A 19,171-nucleotide genomic window follows, 5' to 3' on the forward strand; every position below is an offset into this window, starting at 1 on the left:
GAGGAGCAGGTCATTGGTGACCTTAAGCAGGGCAGATTCTGTGCTGTGGTTGGCTCTGAAACCTGACTGAAATGTGTCCAGGATGTTATTCAAGTGCAGGTAGGGAGACAGCTGAGAGAGAATAGCCTTTTCAAGGACCTTTGATAGGAATGGGAGCTTGGAGATTGGTCTGTAATTATTGAGCTGGGTGGAGTCTAGGTTGGGTTTTTTCATCATTATCATCATTTTACGAAAGGCCCGTAATGCTACTCATTTGAAAGCCTGATGATATTAAGATAAGATAAGATAAGATAAGATATTCCTTTATTGATCCCCTTGGGGAAATTCAGGCATCATAGCAGCATGGGGGGAGGGGGGAGGGGTACAGGTAGTAAAACAAAACAGTATACAGGTAGTAAAAGACAACACAGGCAGTGTAAACAATTTGATCAATATGGTCAATATAATTTACTACTACAATAATATTACTACTCTTTTAATAAGTATTACTACTGTTAATAGTGTAATATTAGCATACTAACAATCATTTGCAAGCCCCATAACCCCTTATCAGTTTGACAGGTCCATCAGTCCGTGGCCACCGATCGTCCGGCCCTGGGGCCCTATTCCCTGTACCTGGTTCAACTAAGTCGATCAAGAGTCCCATTATCCAGATTCAGTTAACCCGATGTTTGAAGCCGGGATTTTCCTGTTCCTCGAAGGTGGATTCAGTCTCGTTAACTCGAACCAGACTTGAGACCCAGGATAAGTGCGCGCGGCCGCTTCAGTTGAAAAGCCAGCACTTATCGATAGCAGAGATCCTGATTTTCTAACGGCATTGATTTATTAATTGATTTAAAACTTTATTACCAGATTGCAGTACGGCTCAATCGCCTCGCCGACAAGTTAAATGCGTTATCTATAGGCTAATTTTAAGTCCCTCATTACCTCAATCAATCAGATTATATTTCTTTAAACTTGCCTGCTGGCAGTAGGTTTATGGATTGAATAATCAAATGAGATCTTGCTAGCGAAAACAATTAGTTAAACTGTTATCCAGAATAAGGATACGGCTCTCTTACCCATTGATTGATGTATGGTGGACCTTTTACTTATCTCCACTGTGGTGTAACGGTTTCTGCTTTTGACTTTCACGCAGACGGCCCGGGTTTGAATCCTAGTCTCTCCTTCTTTTTGCAATGTAGGAATAATTAAATTTGGTGCACGTTGAGAGCTATATAAAGAATGACATCCTCAATGCATGTAGATTTATAATATTTTAACTTAAAACTAGGCTACTTTTGCGTATAATCATTAATATTATATTCCAAAAAATTATATTGGAAACACGGGGTTTCGAACACCGGTCACCCGGTTGCCAGGATTGAGCACTACCGCTGCACCACTGTGCCACACGGGATATATTCATTGTTTATCCAAGACCATCAATGGACAAGAGACCCGTGTTTAGAATATTTTTTCTTTTGAATGAAGTTTTATCTCTTTATTCTCAAATGCATTAATGTGATGTCAACGGCTCATTCAATTTCTCAAATCCGTCAAACAGCGCATCTCATCAGACATTTTAATCCCAGTTACAATATCACACAAAAACCACAATCCCCGCATAGACACTTCAATTTTATGCTTGAATGAAACACAATCCCGGGCGCTCCGTTAAGCAAATCTACAGCGGAGGAGAATATATGAAACTAATCAGAGCCAAACGGCCGATTCATTCATTAAAAATATCCCCGCGGGATTCACATTTGCAATGCTGCGCGTTGTTAAAATAACCACATAATGTGTACATCGCACCTAGCGAGCGCCATGGTATATATAACGTGCATTATTTAGGACAAAGTGAATTTAGTATCAGCATTTTGGGTTTATTTTACATTTCAAAAGCCCCCTCTGGAAGAATGGAGCACAAAAACGTAATTCAGAATGGTATAATGCAGATCCTAGACTGTGAGAATCATTTCAGGAAGCGAGCTGTCACTTCTTTGCGGGGGCGTGGCCATGGTTCATCCGGCTAACTGAACTTAACCCTGCTCCCGACCAGGCTCAAACTTTTTGATCTGTTGTCATGGTGATTTAGACAATCGAGCTTCGGGGAATGGGAAGGTCCGGCTTAAGTCAGGCTTGACCGAAAGTTATCCGGCTAACTCAGTTATCCAGGTACGGGGAACGGGGCCGCAGTGGCGAGACTCTTAGTTCCCCACAAACCCAATGGAGCCCGTCGGATACAGAGGCTACCGGCGCTTGCAAACAACAAACAGTGAAACTAAGCATTACTACTGTCAATAGTATATATATATATATATATATATATATATATATATATATATATATATATATATATATATATATATATATATATATATCCTTTATATAACTTTAGGGGGAGAGAAAGCAGTAACCAGCAATTGATTCAATCTGCATGGCCTCCAGAATATAGCTGTACCGTTACCTCAGACGAGAGCAGGGCGAGGCCAGCGTCGTGATCCATTGCGGTAGAAAGCAGTCCACGAATTCAATAGGTATTATAAAAAAGTATTTTTAATTAGAAAAAGCAAGTTACATAAGAGACTGCATTGGAAATGTCCAATTCAGTTATAAAACAAAACATCTCTTCTCTAGCATAGCATAGACTCTCTTTGTCATTTAAAAGATTTTAGAGCATCTAAAAAAGACAGAGTCTTGTCCTGGGGACGCCACCCTGAAAAATATACAGATCCCGTTCCGATACAACGCTCAACGGTATCTGTAGCTATAAGAATGGTGTCTGAAGTAAAAAATGGAAAATCTAAAGAGTATTCTTCCTAGGGAGGTTTACTCAAAACTTGCCAGGCCATGCCCCATACACCGCTCGACATTTCCTGGCTTAAAAGAACTGAAAATCTGAGCTCTCGAAGCTGGAGCAGTCACTTATATATCATATCAAGACCTCTTTATTATTGGTCTAAATACAGTGGTGTCATTTCTACCATCCAATCAACACACAACACACACAGTAAGGATGGACTCCTCCCCTTCTAGTCGTTACATCTACTGGAAAAGTATGATTACTTTCTTCTGGGAAAAACCCCTTTACGTCACTTAAATGCCCACACATTCTCTGCCTCCTAACTGCAAGGGTTAACTCTGCAGGCTCCTCTGGTCGGAGCTGTCTCCAAGGCCACATTCCTAGCTCCGCTTGATTGATTGATTGATTGAAAACTTTATTAACAGATTGCAGAATGGGTACAATACAGTACAGCTCAATACACACAATTGTTAAGGGGATGCAGACCAGAGAAAGACTTTCGTCTTGTTTCCACCAGGGTCCCCCATTTTCAATTCATCAGGACATATATGACATACATGACATACAGATAGTCAGTACTGCTACATCTATACATTTATGACATACCAGATTTGCAAATACAGTACTGTTTGTGATACAGAAGGAGTCAAGAAAGGGGAGTATATACATTTGACGTAGAAACTGTACATTGTAGGAGGTTGGGTGGGGGGGGGTTGGGTACACTGGGATATTGACAACCATACTGGGTAATTTACATTGGGGGGGGGGGGGGGGCACACTGTATAAACAAGCAAAACTGTACATTGAGGCTAACAGTAAGATAAGAAGACGAGGAAGACTGCCGTAATATACAGTACATGGTCCTTCTAGCATGAATAGCCTATACGCTTATATATATATATACAGATATATACAGATATATATATATACCTGTACTATTCAATACTCATATACTTAAACACTGATTGACATGCCCAAACATAATACATGTATCCTGTAGTCTACAGTGTACAATAGTTCTCTGCCTCATGCTTGCATGGCTTTCTCTCCTCTGCTCCTCTGCCAAGGTCAGCACTCTGTGACCACCTCCCTGCACATTCCTGCTCCATAGCACAGAGGCCTCTTTCTCTTTTCATTCTGACTGTGCAGTATACATATCATATATATACACATACAGTAACATATGCTTAGATTTAAACCAGATATATACAATAAACATATGCTTAAACCTTTATATCCTACAATTGACAGAGAGAACAGGATGTCATAATACAAAGTGTCACGATGGCTGTGACTCTCAACACCCCCTCTGTCATCTTGTTCGGTTACTTTCCACTGTCTTAATAACGTCTGTACGGGGGGACGAGATGGCGATTGCGGGGTCACGATGGCTGTGACTCTCAACACCCCCTCTGTCATTTTGGTTCCCTGGTACCCTGGTAGCCGGCGGGAAGACTTGCATCTGTTGTTCCCTGGCTGGACGGCCCGACAGGATAGGGGCCACGACGTCGCTTGGTGGCCGGCGGGAAGACTTGCATCTGTTGTTGTCGTCTGAAGAACACAATGTCATAGTTCTTATGGTCACCCCCTCTGACCTCTTGGATCTCTCCCGTAGTTTGAGGTGTCTCAAAATGCGAGCTGCATCCGGGTCATCATAGAGAGGTGACCCATGGAAAATCTGAGCAATCCTATGGATATAAGCAGCCTGGGTCTCCCCTTGAAGCATTTCTGGGGCCAGTTTTTTGAGCACTTGGGTTTTGCTTAACAATTCTTGTGCTTTGTTGCTTTCTCCATATAGGGTGCTGTCATGCAGACTCCTGCCAATTCTCCTTCACTTTCGTCTGAGACATCCTCCAATCCTGAGCTCCAGGTCAAGCCCGAGGGTGACTGAAAGGCGGTGCCTTTCAGGGGAGGCCCCGTGCCTATAGGTCTCAGTTTGACCGGTTTAGTTATCTTGTTCCGAGGTCTAGGAGGTTCGCCCCTCAGGTACCAAACTCTCTCCCTAGATCTTGACCGGGATGAAGACCTTGAGGATGCTCTGGAGCTTGACCGATCCCGGTCTTCCTCCATTTCTGAGTCCTGATCCGGATCAGTATACTCCGGTTCGCTACTTGTTGGGTCGTCCCCTGACTACGGGGGACATCCTAGTCGTCTAAGAATACTCCTGGCCTGGGACCTGGCAGGTTCTACCCTTTCAGGTTCGAACTGTACTGTCGGTCTCTGGGGTGTGGATGATCTCCCTCTCTCCGTTGTTCGGGAGGAGTTCTGGGAATTGGACCTTTCCTTCTTGGGGACGGTTCCCGACCCCTTAGGGTTTGGAGGGGGAGTGAGAGGTACCGATGCAGGCTCATTGTCCTCGTCTTCCTCACTCTCCCCTGCTTTATCCAAGGCCAGGGTTATTGCCTCATGGTCCTTAGGTTCCACCATGAGACAGATCTCTGTGTGCTCTGCACTCCTTATGCTTGAGATCGCGCTGATTACTGCTTCCCCCAACCATATGCCTCTTTGGCCATATCCTCGAGACCTGCCCCACATCAGGTTTATGGCTAGTCGGTAGGGCATGTCCTTGGTACCATGGCCAGCATAGATTTCTCTTTTTTGCAGTAGTTCCTTCATACGGGACACCAGTTTGTCCCAGTTTTTTTTGTGAGGACTGTATTTTATTGTATCGGTACAGGCCACGTGAGCGGATCGGCGCGGCCGAGAAATCCGCTCTTCGCTCTTTAAAGCTTGGTCCGCTCCGCTAATCGCTCATGTTGACCCCGCCCCCAAGTCGCTCTCCGCTCCCTCACCGCTCACCTTGAATCGAGCGCTCACCGCTCCCCGCGCCAGATCGCTCAGCTTTTTTTTCTTTTTCTTTTTTGAGCATGGTGTAAATTAGCTCAAACTACAACAGTCTACACCCCCTGGGCCCCTTAACAATTATTTGTATTGAGCCGCATTGTAATTGTACCCATTCTGCAATGTTAAATAACGTTGTTTATCCATTCACTAGCTCTATTAAGCGATGATAGTTAGCCGAGCCACAATGCTATGGTCGCTGCCATTAACGTTAGCATGTAAGCTAACGACAACAACAATGGCGTCGATACTTTTCTAACATCCTGTGAGTGACAAAGCCTGAACAGGATATCACAGGTTCACCCTTCTCAATTCTCATTGGTTGAAAATGGCCTTCATGTTTGTACATCGCCATCTGTTGCTTTGGCATTGTACTACATGTATATTATTATCAGTGTTAAACCACTGTGTGAGCGGCCCGGAGTGGATTGGAGCGGAGGAGAACTCTCGCTCCGGACGTCGCGCCGACCCATTTTAAAACCCACTCCTCGCTCACGTCAAAACCGCCCGCTCCGCTCCCCGCGCCGCTCACGCTCCGATCCGCTCACATGGCCTGTATCGGTATTGGCTTAGTGTCACATGGACAATTTTCTCCGCGTGAAACACATCATAATCACACTCAGTGATTACTGCCTTGCCTGGTTTCAGGGGCTCTTTGGTCCTTATTTCCATTACCTGTTTCCTCAGGTTCCGGTAGTAAGAGCCTCCTGCCGTTACCATGCTTGTTTCCCATCTACCATAGTTCGTCAATGACGGTCCAGTGAAGGTGAGAATTGACCATGGTGCGTCAGAGTTGTCGGTCCAGACTGGGTAGTTAGTGACTGTTATGTCTGGTGTTTGTATGTGAGAGTTTGTAGATGTCACTCTCACCCCTGAGTGTTCACCACGGGGAGATGTATAGGTTGCTCTCGCTTGCCTCACTTCCTCGTGAACACGTGGTCCTGGGCTTATGCACCGCAGGGAGTAATCTTGCCCTGGGGTTGATGTAGCCATCGGTGTGGTTGATCCCCCCAGTGTCGGGAGTTGTCCCCTGAGTGTAAATCCCCCCATTTCATATCCGGAGGGATCGCTCATTGAGCGGGGAGCCCTCTGGCCCATGTACTTGTGGGTGGGAGCAGGCAGTGCTCGGCCTGTTTCTGCTCCTGGGTGCTGACCATGTTCCTGTGCCATCCCCTCCTGGGTGTGTCTCGCACAGGTGGAGTGGAGCTCAGGGCTTTCAGGGTTAGTGAAACCCCCTGAGCCTTCTTTCTCCGTGCTTGGAGGCAGAGTGTCTGGTGTTTCCTCATATATCCTCCCTGGTCCTGACAGGGGCCACGTAATTTGGGCCCTCTGTTCTGAGTGACTCAATTCCTGTGGTGTTCCCGGGGGACCAGACCATGTCTGGTTTCTGTATGCCAGCTCGTTCATGACCTGTGTGAGGTCTCCGACCATAGTGGGCTCGATTTCCTCGAACAGGTTTCCCCAGCCATTACGGTAGTGTGGTGGCCATGCCTCCATTTGAGCTCTGCGCACTGTGTTTGCTTGGTATTTATCCGGGATCAGCAAGACCATTGCCATTGATGCAGCTGGTATTTCTTGGTAGGCTTCCAAGAAGCACCATATGCTCGTGTTGGCATCATAGTGCCAAATCCCTATTCCAAACAAGGTCATAACTAGGCTTGTTATGCCTGCGCCCTGGGCTTGTCTGAAAATGTTCCTGTAGTATGCCAGGAGTACTCGGGTTTGGCTTTCGATGTCTGTTCCTGGCAGCACGTCCTGCATGGCAATTGTCAGTATCCCCGCGTAACCCTTATTTTTAAGTAGGTATGGGACTCCTACCAGCACCGTGCCGTCCTTAAGGAGGTTATGAGGTTGTCCGGCCACTTCTCTTGCACACCAGTCGGTATAGCCGGGTCCTGCCATATCCTGTATGGTTTTTGCCATTCCTCCTCCATTACGTAGGCCTCGGTTGGCCGGGTTAACCACAAACGTGTGGTTTCCTTTTGGTACAAAGTTTTGTAACCATATGGAGCAGACCCATAGGTGCTGTATATGCTTAGGGTTTCCTGGTTGAGTTCTTGGTTTAATAGTACAAGAGATTTCATTCAATTTTGACATGCCAGGTGGCATGGTCTGCTCCCATCGCGGGGAGTTTGGTGTAGGGGTTTGGGGCAGTGGGTTCCACTGTCCCTGAAGTCCCAGGCTGTCGGGCCAGTATGCGGGGCCGTAGCTGCCGTGGCCTTCCGGGTTCCAATTACTGCCTGCTGTACATCCGGCAGCTCTGGGTATAGTGATTCGCTTGGTTCTGTGAATTCCTCACTTCCCGCAAACGTTTCAGGGGACTCTGGGTGTTCTCCCCGCTCTCCTAGGTAGTCTAAACCCAGGCTGGGTATAAAAACTCCCAATCCATCATCCGAGGGTAAATCCTCATCCTCTGTGATGTGGGAATGATTGTGAGACATCCTGTTAGCACTGGCTGGTTAGCCGGCTGTTAGCACTGGCTCGTTAGCCGGCTCTCCTGTAGACTCCGGCTAAGTAGCCTCCAGTTAGCACTGTTAGCTCTGGCTTGATAGCCGGCTGTTAGCACTGGCTCGTTAGCCGGCGCTCCTGTAGACTCCGGCTAGGTAGCTTCCAGTTAGCACTGGCTGGTTAGCCGGCTGTTAGCACTGGCTGGTTAGCCGGCGCTCCTGTAGACTCCGGCTAGGTAGCCTCCAGTTAGCACTGTTAGCTCTGGCTTGATAGCCGGCTGTTAGCACTGGCTCGTTAGCCGGCGCTCCTGTAGACTCCGGCTAGGTAGCTTCCAGTTAGCACTGGCTGGTTAGCCGGCGCTTATCTCCTGCAGATCACAAAGTAGAGCTTTCTACTGAAGTGCGAGAGACGGATTCTTCCCCTGGGGTCCTTCCCGAGGGGAAGGACCTTCCCGAGTAGAGCTTTCCACTTAGGTTTTGACTTTAAGTAAACATTACGTTACCTTTTAGTCGCGAGTAAACGTTACTTTAATCACAAAATAGAGCTTTCTACTGAAGTGTGATATTCCCGAGTAGAGCTTTCTACTCGAGTATGACTTTAAGCCGTTTATTTCAGGTTTCTAGTCGCAAGTAGAGGTTTCTACTTTAGGTTTTGACTTTAAGTAAACATTACGTTACCTTTTAGTCGCGAGTAAACGTTACTTTAATCACAAAATAGAGCTTTCTACTGAAGTGTGATATTCCCGAGTAGAGCTTTCTACTCGAGTATGACTTTAAGCCTTTTATTTCAGGTTTCTAGTCGCAAGTAGAGCTTTCTACTTTAGGTTTTGTCAAATCTGTAATTAATTTGACTCCAGAGGCACCTGACAGCAGTCATTTAAGTTCATATTCTCTTGGCTGTTATTACCTATTCAATTAGTATAAAAGCCCACGCTAGGGACGCCATGTATTAAGCCCCACTATATCAGGTCAGTTTGATAAGCCCATCACTCAGTGGTTCGCTTATCTGACAACAAGCAGCGTCCTGCGATGCCTTGACACTCAAAACCCCAGTGAATTTCAAAAAAGAGTTGTTATCAAGTGACCTGCTATAGCGTATGCTCGTCTCGACCTCCCCCGGCACTGATGTAGGTCAGGTGGTAGGGGTTGCGAGATCTATATTTTATTCATAACAAGGAAGATTTATTTGACAAGTCTGTCCTTAGTAAATCTACCAATAGGTTTGTCATCAATCAAGTGATTATCCCTCCCTCATTCGTCAAACAGCGCCGGTGAGAGTTCATTGTCGGAGCTCAAATGAGTGAGATAATCTTTTTCTAAATGCTTACTGTCTGGAATTATTAGTCTATATAGCATTGAATACAAATAGATTACAGATTCTTATTTACGTCTTTTGCAATTTTTTAGAGAGAAGACTGACATCTGTACCCATTACACCTAAGATCTATACATCATAAATGAAATGGATTCATGCAGCGCTTCTGCCGTGTTCAAAGTCTCAATTCACACCGCATGACGTTGAATGGGTGCTAAAAAGTATAAATGATATTATAGCTTACCAGTTTTTCTTTAGCAAAAGTAACACGAAGAAAAGAGATTTAGTTTCATAACGTTTTTAATTAAAAGCTACAAGAGTTTACAAAAAAGAAAAGTACAAAAAAGAAGAGCACAATTTATCATAAAAAGTCAAGAAGTTCCAAAAATCTCCAAAATCTTTCTGCCGAGCCTGGGCCTGTGTGTTTTATACACAGGTCCGTCGCGTCATAAGATCATACCCTTTTGGTCAGTACACAATGTTGTGGCTGATGGTTGTTTAACACAGCAGGAGACGATATTTCCAATTTTAACAAGTAGGTAATTTATTTAAGAAAAGAAGTTTCAACAGCAAAAGCTATGGATCAGTAGACGGTCACCACAGTTGAAGAAAAACACTCTGACTCCCCAACCCCCCGTTCCCCCAGATAATACCTTCCCAGCCCTGCCCCGACATGACAGATATGATGACGTAACATATTATATCAGATATGACATGACGTACATTAAGATGACACATAGATTTAACATAGAAGAGAGAATAAAAACAGAAGATAAGTCTAAAGGTTTATCGTCCTGAGACAAAACTGGAGTCAAGATTAAAAAAGAAAAGAACAAGATGTGATTTACTTGAAATGTCTATCTGTCCTATACTTGAGGTTGTTTTAAGAACATCAGCCAGACTGTCGCCCTAGTGTCTTTGAGCCCTGCTAGTTGACCTATATTAAACTAGTCAAGACTAACCCCTTTCCTACCTCCACCCCCGTATACACATTTTCCACAACATTCCCCCATTTGGGGCTATCCCTAGTCCCACCCAAATCATATAACCAAGAAAATGTGAACGTCTAACTAAACGAGAAACCACAATTATATAATAAAAGTTTAAATGCCTAATCTAAACCAGAAACCTAGCCATATAATAAATTTTATAAATGTCTAACTAAACAAGAAACCTTACTTCATTCACTGGACCCCTAACGGACCAACAAAGGCTGACTACCGTTCTTACCAAAACACAAAACCGTTCCAAACAAGAGTAATAATAAAACATCAACAAAATACCCCAATTTATAATCCTAACCTGACAGACAAATCCCCCCAACCTCCACCGCTTACCAAATGAGCCACAGTTCCGGCCGGAAACCGCGACTCTCATCAGGGAAAGGAGAAGTTGACCGTCAGAACTAAACATAGAACATCCCTCCCAAAAAAAAAATGACATTGTCTCTTCCATAACATTGAGTCCTAGTGTCCATCGCTCAGCCCCCCTTCCATGCCCACGCCATAGTCTCCTCACCGTATTGCCAAAAGTCACATTTTGCCAATACAGCAACCACCACGCCACACCTCCAGTCCCCGTAGAAGCATGTCCCCATGCCTGGACGGGAGGCGCTGGTCCCGACCTCACCACGTGTCCCCCCATCTTCGACGGGAGGTGCCCATCTTGCCCACTGCGTTAGCCCCCCCCTTTGTCCCTTCAGTCCCCAGAACCGATCCCCAGAACACTTCTTCTCAATGCTTCCTCAGGCTCAGAACCGACACTCCGTACCATTCCATACCGATGCCCCTTCCCATTCCGGTTTGACCAGGACCATGAGTAAAATAAACAAAAATAATAAAAAATAAACCATCACTCAGACCATCCCCCGTCACTCTTAAAGGAAAGAACCAATACAAAATGTCTTCAAAAAACCTTTACATTTTTTTTTTTTTTTTTGAAGTAAAAGGGATAAAACAAACAAAACTGAACCAAACAGAAAGAAAATGTCCTTTCCTCACCATACGCCTAGTTAAAGGAATAAAACAAACAAACTGAACCAACAAAAAGAAAATGTCCCTTCCTCACCATACGCCTAGTTAAAGGAATAAAACAAACAAAACTGAACCAACAAAAAGAAAATGTCCCTACCTCACCATACCCCTAATCCTCTATCCCCTCGTCTCCCTCTAAAACAGCATAAAGCTGAGGGCATGGCCCGATTTGTGGCTCAATCTCTTCCTGTCCCACCATCAGCATTCGGCTCGTTACGTGTGAAGTTACCAGCCTACCCAAGAGAGGCATACCACAACAGAAAAGGAGAACCAATATCAACCCTGCCACCCCAATGGATATCCCCGTCTGCATCACTATGCTTCCCCACTGTCCCAATCTTTCCAACACCCCACTCCCCCACCATTCTTCATTCCGGCCAGAATTCCCCCTCAACTCCTCCCTCAAATCCTTCAGCTTAGCCATGGCCTCGGAGAACTTTCCCCCTGGCCCCACATTCGTCGGAATGAATGTGCAGCAGTACTGTCCAAACATGGAACAGACTCCACCCTTCTCCGCCATTAACCAGTTCAGAGCCTGTCTATTCTGCCACGCCACCGTACTGGTCGCGTGCATCTGGTCCCCCATTGCATCCAACGCCTCCTCGGTGTAGTTGAGATACCGCTGCTGATTGTAAAACAAATAGTTGATCCACCCGGTGTTCTTATTGACCGATATCCATGGCAGAATAGACTCAAACCCTGCCGCAATCTCATTCTTAGCCATGAACTCGGCTGGAATGCCCCTTGGCTGTCCTATGCTGTCCAGATACACCCTTGGGTCTGCCTTGTAGCTACGCTTCGTTCGAGAGATAGGAGACTCAGAAGGTCCTTCCGTCACTGATAATGGTAGGACCACCATTGGCATGATCGCCTGAACCCGGGCACATCTACCTGACCAATCTAACGGAAGTGTATTCCTCAACCTCCTACCGCCGCAGAGCCAGTATTGGTCCGCCAGTGCTATATCCTGGACATGAAAAGGGCAAGCTACAGGCCGTGGGTTGGTATCCACTCCCTTTAACACGACCCCGTGTCCACACTTTCCTTCTTTCGTGCAGTTAGTCGTGATGCTCCAAATAGTAGTGCACCGCCCCTCTGCCACCTCCCCTACGTCCCGGGTCCCCTCCTTTTGCAAGCACTCGAAATCCTTGGTCAGCCATAGTTTGACACCTCTGGGTATTGGCAACCCCGTCGCTACCCCCTGCACACGTACATCCAATTTCCTACAACGTTCCCGCATAGTGACATCCTTGAAATCCGTGACGTTTCCTGCCGCCTTAAAACGACTAGAGCCGAGAAACCCCAAACACTCTGCCTCGCACCAAGGGCGACTATTATGGGGCCCCTCCCATGCCTCTGCGTCCCTGTCACACTGAGCCCAACTGAACTTCGTGCCCTTCACCAGCAGCCTATCCGGACATGCCTTGGAGCAGACATAACAATCCTCTATCTGATTCTGCGCGCTCGTGTACTGGACCCACTTAAACCACTCATTCCCTAAAGCCGCCCTATACATCGGGTCAGCCTCCGGGTCTTCCTCGTCATAGTCATAGTCGCCCCCATCTTGTTCCCCGGAAGGAAGCAAACCCCTCAACCTGGCCCAGAGTGAGCCCACTGAGTCCCTCAACGTTCCGGCTGTCCTCTGGAACATATCCTGTCCCCCCACCTCTTCCGACCAGCGTCCTTGACCTCCCTTTTTCCCCTCACCCCTGTCCCCTGTGCCTGGTTCGGGACAGGCTCAACCCTCCTATCTACCCCCACAACCCGATCCTCGTTAGTATAATGGTAAGTATCCCCGCCTGTAACGGGGGAATGGTCAAAATCAAAAACATGCCCTTGCGGTCCTCCGGGAAACACCCCTTTTGGTTGTAGTCTTATCTTCTCCCCCCCTTCCTCGATGGAGGGCAGAGGGGGCGCCTGATTCTGAGCCTGGTCATGAAAGCCTGCCGGTACTTGAGCCTGAGCGGGACCCCGTGGGACTCCTACCCACTCAAACCCATCATCCTCAAGGACGGGTCGACCGTGACGGTTCTCAATGACGTCGTTGCGCCCGGCCGACCGTCCGCACACTGCTGCCAACATCTGCGGGAGCATCAGCAGGCACTGCACCTTCCAGTTGCCGTCTCGGGCCCTCCATGTCGGGTTCTGCATAACTGCGATCGATTGTATCCCCCAAGAGATCGCCGCTGGCCTTTATGCAGTGATTGAAGTGGAACCAGGTCGTTGATCCTTTGACTTGGACTGCCGTTCCAGTCGATCGGATCACCTCGTACGGGCCCTCTCTCCGGGGTGATGACCACTTTCTCTTGTGGACCTTTACGAAGACCAGATCCCCAGGGATCAGCCTCGGTTTGGTGGCTTCCTTCTCCGCCTCCTTCACCCCCTTTTTCTCCTTTCTCTGCTCCTGTCGAAACACAGCTTCATGTATTTTAGTCACTTACTGAAGATATTTTTTCAGATCTTGCTCAAAAATATCTAATGCCGGGCCCCTAGCCAGGTGTCTAAATGGCGGTGCTGGCATGCTGCGGCCTGTAAGCATTTCATGCGGTGTTAGCTGTGTTTGGCGGTTTACACTGCTTCTAATAGCCATCAGAGCAAGTGGCAAAGCATCAATCCAGTTAAGCTTAGTTTGCATACAGATTTTCAACAGTTTGTTTTTAATGACCAGATTGGCCCTTTCCACCTTTCCCTGCGACCCGGGACTATAGACACAGGAAAGGCGCTGTTTTATACTTAATTTCTGCATCAGCCCTTTAACCACCTTGTCGATGAACTCGCGGCCATTATCCAGTGTCTGCCATCATCTCTGTTAATTTGCCCTCCACTAGGACCTGCGTGGGAATTCCAAATCTCGGAATGACCTCGCGACACAGGAACTTGATCACTGTGTCCGCGTTCTTGTGTTTAGATGGAATGGCCTCAATCCAGCGACTAAAGCAGTCCTCTACTACCAGGAGGTATCGTTTGCCCTGCACTGGCGTTATCATATCCGTGTAGTCCATAATCAGATGTCTGAATGGTCCCTCAGGGAGGGGTGTGTAAGCCGCCACTGTCGGTACTCCTTTGCGCACATTGCCCTGTAAGCATGTTAAACACCTGGCTAGTGTAACGTCAATTTGTGCCTGAAGCTTTGGGGACCAAAATCCCATTTTCGTGATTCGTTTCAGGGTCTCTGCTCTTCCACAGTGATCAACACCATGAGCCTCAGGTATCACCAAGGACAGAAGATCGATGGAGGCGACTATCAAACCGTTATGACTCCTCCACAGACCATCTGCCCCCCTTACAGCCCCCCTCTCCGTCCACGACTGTTTCTCGGCCTGCGTGGCTGAGTCCTGAAGATCACTCAAATTATCCTCAGTTACCTCAGTCGTCAGTTCGGCCGCAAACATCAGAACAGCCGTGGACGGCACCGCAGCCGCCGCCTTCGCGGCCTCGTCCGCCGCGTTGTTTCCCGTCGTCACAAAAGACAGGTCTTTTCTGTGTGCCTGGCACTTTACGATAGCAATGCTTTTGGGCAACTTTACAGCCTGAATAAGCGCCACAACCTGCTTGTGGTGAAGGATCGGTGAGCCGTCCGATTTCTTAAAGCCTCTTGCCTTCCAAATGGCCGCGAATAGGTGGCATACGCCATGCGCATAAGCAGAGTCTGTAAAGATGTTAACCGTGCGATCTTTAGCTATTATACATGCTTCTGTTAGTGCTATTAGTTCTGCAAGCTGGGCCGAACATGGTTGCATGCATTGTCCGGCCTTTCTTGTTAGTGTTTCTCCTTTAGGTTTGCACTGTACGACGGCGTATCCTGACCTTAAATTTTCCCCCTCCCGATAGCAGGACCCATCCACAAAAAGTGAGAGTTCTGCTATCGCGAGCGGGTCGACTCCCAAATCAGGACGGAGTTTCACGAAAGCCTGTACCTCCACCTCGCACTCATGCGGTTGACCCTCGCTCGGGAGTGGTACCAGATCCGCCGGGTTACTGCCGTGGCATGTTTTTATCGTAACGTCCGAGTACTGCAGGAGCCTCATGTAAGCCTGTTGCCGTTGGCTGGTCAGAACAAATTTGCCTCTTTCAATCAAGTTTGCCAATTTGTGATGTGTCCAAATGCAAATGTCATATCCCATTGTCACGGCCGTTGCCTTCTCATACATCAAATGTGCTGCGGCCAGGGCCTGATAACAAGGTGGCAGACCCTGCTCTACCGGCGAAAGAGCTCTAGAGTAATATGCTATCGGTTGTTTTTTCCCACCCCCCCCCTGTGTTTGAGTCAGGACAGCTGTCGCATGCTGCGCTCTATGTGAGACGAATAGGTGGAAACACTTCTCATAATCCGGCAGCGCCAAGGCAGGGGCCTGTAACAACAGACGCTTAATGTTTATGAACGCGTCCTCCCCCTCCTCGGTCCATGTCAAGGGAGCGCGAAGCTTGTCTGTACCCGCCTCTTTTATCATCATCCTCAACGGCGCTGTCGCTATCGTATAGTCCTCCACCCACTCAGAGCTGTACCCAGTCATCCCTAAAAACGTCATCATCTGTCGGACCGTCAATGGCCTAGGTGCCTTGGATACAGCTTCGAGCTGCGTGGGTGAGATGTTTTTTATGCCCTTTTGAATGACGCGAGACAAGTACTCAACTTTTGGCTGGCAGTACTGCAGTTTTGAACGGGATGCCTTGTGGCCTCCCACGGCCAATCCACTCAAAACTTTGATGGAGTCCTCATGGCACTGCTGACGTGTATCCGAGCAGATTAGAATGTCATCTGCATACAGTAAGACCGTGCTGAGTAGTGTGTCGCACACTCCTTGCAAGTCTTCCTTGAGCGCCTTCGAGAAGTAATGTGGCGAGTGCGCAAACCCTTGTGGCAACCGGGTGTAAGAGTATTGTTTCCCCCTGTGGGTAAAAGCAAACAAATACTGAGACTCTTTTTCCAATGGAACACTGAAGAATGCCTGCGTGAGATCAATGACCGTATAGTACTGAGAGCTACTCGGGATGTTTGTCAGGAGGGTGTGTGGATTAGCGACTTCCGCCTCTGGTCCAGACACCACGTCGTTCACCGCCCTCAAGTCGTGTACCAGTCTGTACCTAGCCCTGTCCGCCTTTAGCACTGGGTGGATAGGTGTATTACATCTGGATTTGAAAGGGACGAGCACTCCTGCCTTTAACAGTCCCTCAATCTGATGTGATATAGCTTCCTCCGACTCTGGCTTCATTGTATACTGTCTGATAAAGGGTGGTCTAGAACCCTTCTTTAACCTGACCTTCACTGGCTGTGCCGACAATATTAGACCCACATCTGTGTCGTGTTTTGACCACAACCGTTCTGGGGTGCGCGCCAACATGTCCTGTTCCAGCAAAGCATCCGCCTCTGGAATAACGCAAGGGTCTCCTGGTAATCTGATTACTTGCGGTTTTGCCAAAACTGAAAAGGAAATCATTATTTTTATGAAACTCCCATCTGCGCTGTTCCAAATTAGCGGAGATTCCGTGGAGACCCACCTTTGAGTCTCGGATTCCTGTATCATTGAACCTAGATGTTCGGATTCATAACCAGGATTTATTCTCAGAGTGATGTGTGGGGCGGCGTCTCTTAGTCTATGTTGTTCCCGTAGATACTTACTCGTGTTAACCCTCAACGCCGCGCCCTGTCTCCCTACAATTATCGTAGATGAGTTAATCTGCACCTGCTCGGGCTGTCCCTGCAACCATGCCTTGTTCCTAACTAGGTCACTATTCGTCAAATACTGTAGTGTGCAATGTGCCTCCATGTTTGTTTGTCTAGACTGAGGCAGTTGGGTTTTCAGAAATGGCTCCCAGGGGCCACAGACCCTTTGCAGCTCTGCATCTATGTTGCCCAGCCAGAACACAGTGGCCTCTTTCTCCCCTGTCCCTTGTAACATCATTTGGTACACGTCTTGTTCAATTTGAATCCCCTCAGGCGTACATAGGATTTTACAGCCTAGTTTACACATTGCATCTCGTCCCAAGAGATTGCGCGGGGTGCTGTCCGAAATTAATACAGGTATTGTTATGGTCTTGTTGTTATACGTCATAGAGATTGGATCTGATGTGGGTATTAATTGTGTTTTTCCCAAGAATCCGACCGTCCGAACATACTGTCCAGACTGGGGTAAGTGAGCGGCGTATTTTTGCTTTATGCAGGAAAAACCTGCTCCAGTGTCTGCCATCATCTCTGTTAATTTGCCCTCCACTAGGACCTGCAGAATAGGTTCTTGCTCAGCTCCCTTGGAAACCACAATCATTTGATTTCCCCCCGTCGCATTCTCTGGGCACCCCTAGTGATTACCCCCCTGGTTTCGGGGCCCTCCTGTCTCCCCCTGGTCGTGGGGCCCTTGTGACTCCCCCTGGCGCACGGGTCTTCCATACTCCGAGCCGGGACGGTATGGTTGCCTACATCTCATTTCCCTGTGTCCCTGCATGCCGCAGTTCCAACAGTGGAAACGGGGAAACTGTTGTTCGTTCCCCGGTCCCTGTGTAAACCGTGGGCCTGATTGCCCATTCCCTGCCTGCCGCCTGGACGCCTGGTTCTGTGAACTATAGCCATAGCTTCTCACTACCTGAGGTGCAGGCGGGGGTCCCTGGTCCTGCATGGGTGGAGAGGTAGCAGATGACACCATTACTGCCTGCAGCCTCCTTTGGGGCTGCAGTTGTTGCTGAGTTAACTTCCTTGCGTCATTTCTATCCTGATCCCTGACTTTCTGCTCCTGAGCCCTTTGCTTCTCCACACTATGTGTTACATGTGCACAGAACAAAGGATAAGTCATGTCCATTAACCCCACCACGTCTTCCAGTCTATTCTTAACCACCTCTGGAAGCCCTCTCATCACACTTTCTCTAAACATCGCTCTCTGCAACGGGTCAATTTCTGGGTTGTGTCCTAGCTCACCTCTCCACTCCTTCAGTACTTTGTTCACATAGGCGCCAGGCCCTTCCGTCTCCATTATGGGGTTGCCTGCCAGTTTTGCCGGATTAATACGTGATGGATATTGATTCCTGAGTTTGTACCACAACGCCGCTCTATGCGCGTTGAATATGTCTCCATCATGGGCCTGCGTGTCGCATGCCACTCGCATCGATGTATCACCCATGATGTCCCGGCAGGCACCAACTCCTAGCAAATGCGTCAACAGGGATTTGACGTCACCCACTGCTAGCAGAAAAGATGACGTATTTTCCTCAAACTGCGTGATCCACCTGGAGGCTCCTTCTGAAAGGTCCGGTAGTCTTACTATTAAACCATCGATGTCTAGAGGTGACCATGGCATGTGAAAGATATCGTTCCCCTTTATTAGCAGGGGAAACTGGCCTGTGCTTGTCACACTTCCCACGAATGTAGGGGCGAAAGTCAGGGTTCCTGTAATGTTTCCTTTCTCCTGTCCTGGTTTCGTGTCATTCTCATCTTCCTCCTCAGTCAACAGTTTAGTGTGGCCACACGCTCCGTGTTTCTCTGATGTCTGCTGCGCCACATTTTGACGGGGCTCTTCCTCTATCTTCCTCCCGACTCCCTCCCTCTGCCTGCCCAGGTTCTCTACCTCCTCTTCCTCTGCATTATACAACTTCCGACGTACTGTCTCGCCATATGCCGCCAGGTCTTTCGGATAGAGATCCTGCGGGGTCAGTTTGGGGGGGGTATCTCGCCTAAGGGAGGTCTCTGATCTAGCGGAGGTTTCTGACCTAGCGGGGGTTTCTGACCTAGCGGGGGTCCCTAATTCCGTCTCCTCATATT

The sequence above is a fragment of the Notolepis coatsorum genome (assembly GCF_963971535.1).
Source record: "Notolepis coatsorum genome assembly, chromosome: 7".
Classification (NCBI taxonomy): Eukaryota; Metazoa; Chordata; class Actinopteri; order Aulopiformes; family Paralepididae; genus Notolepis; species Notolepis coatsorum.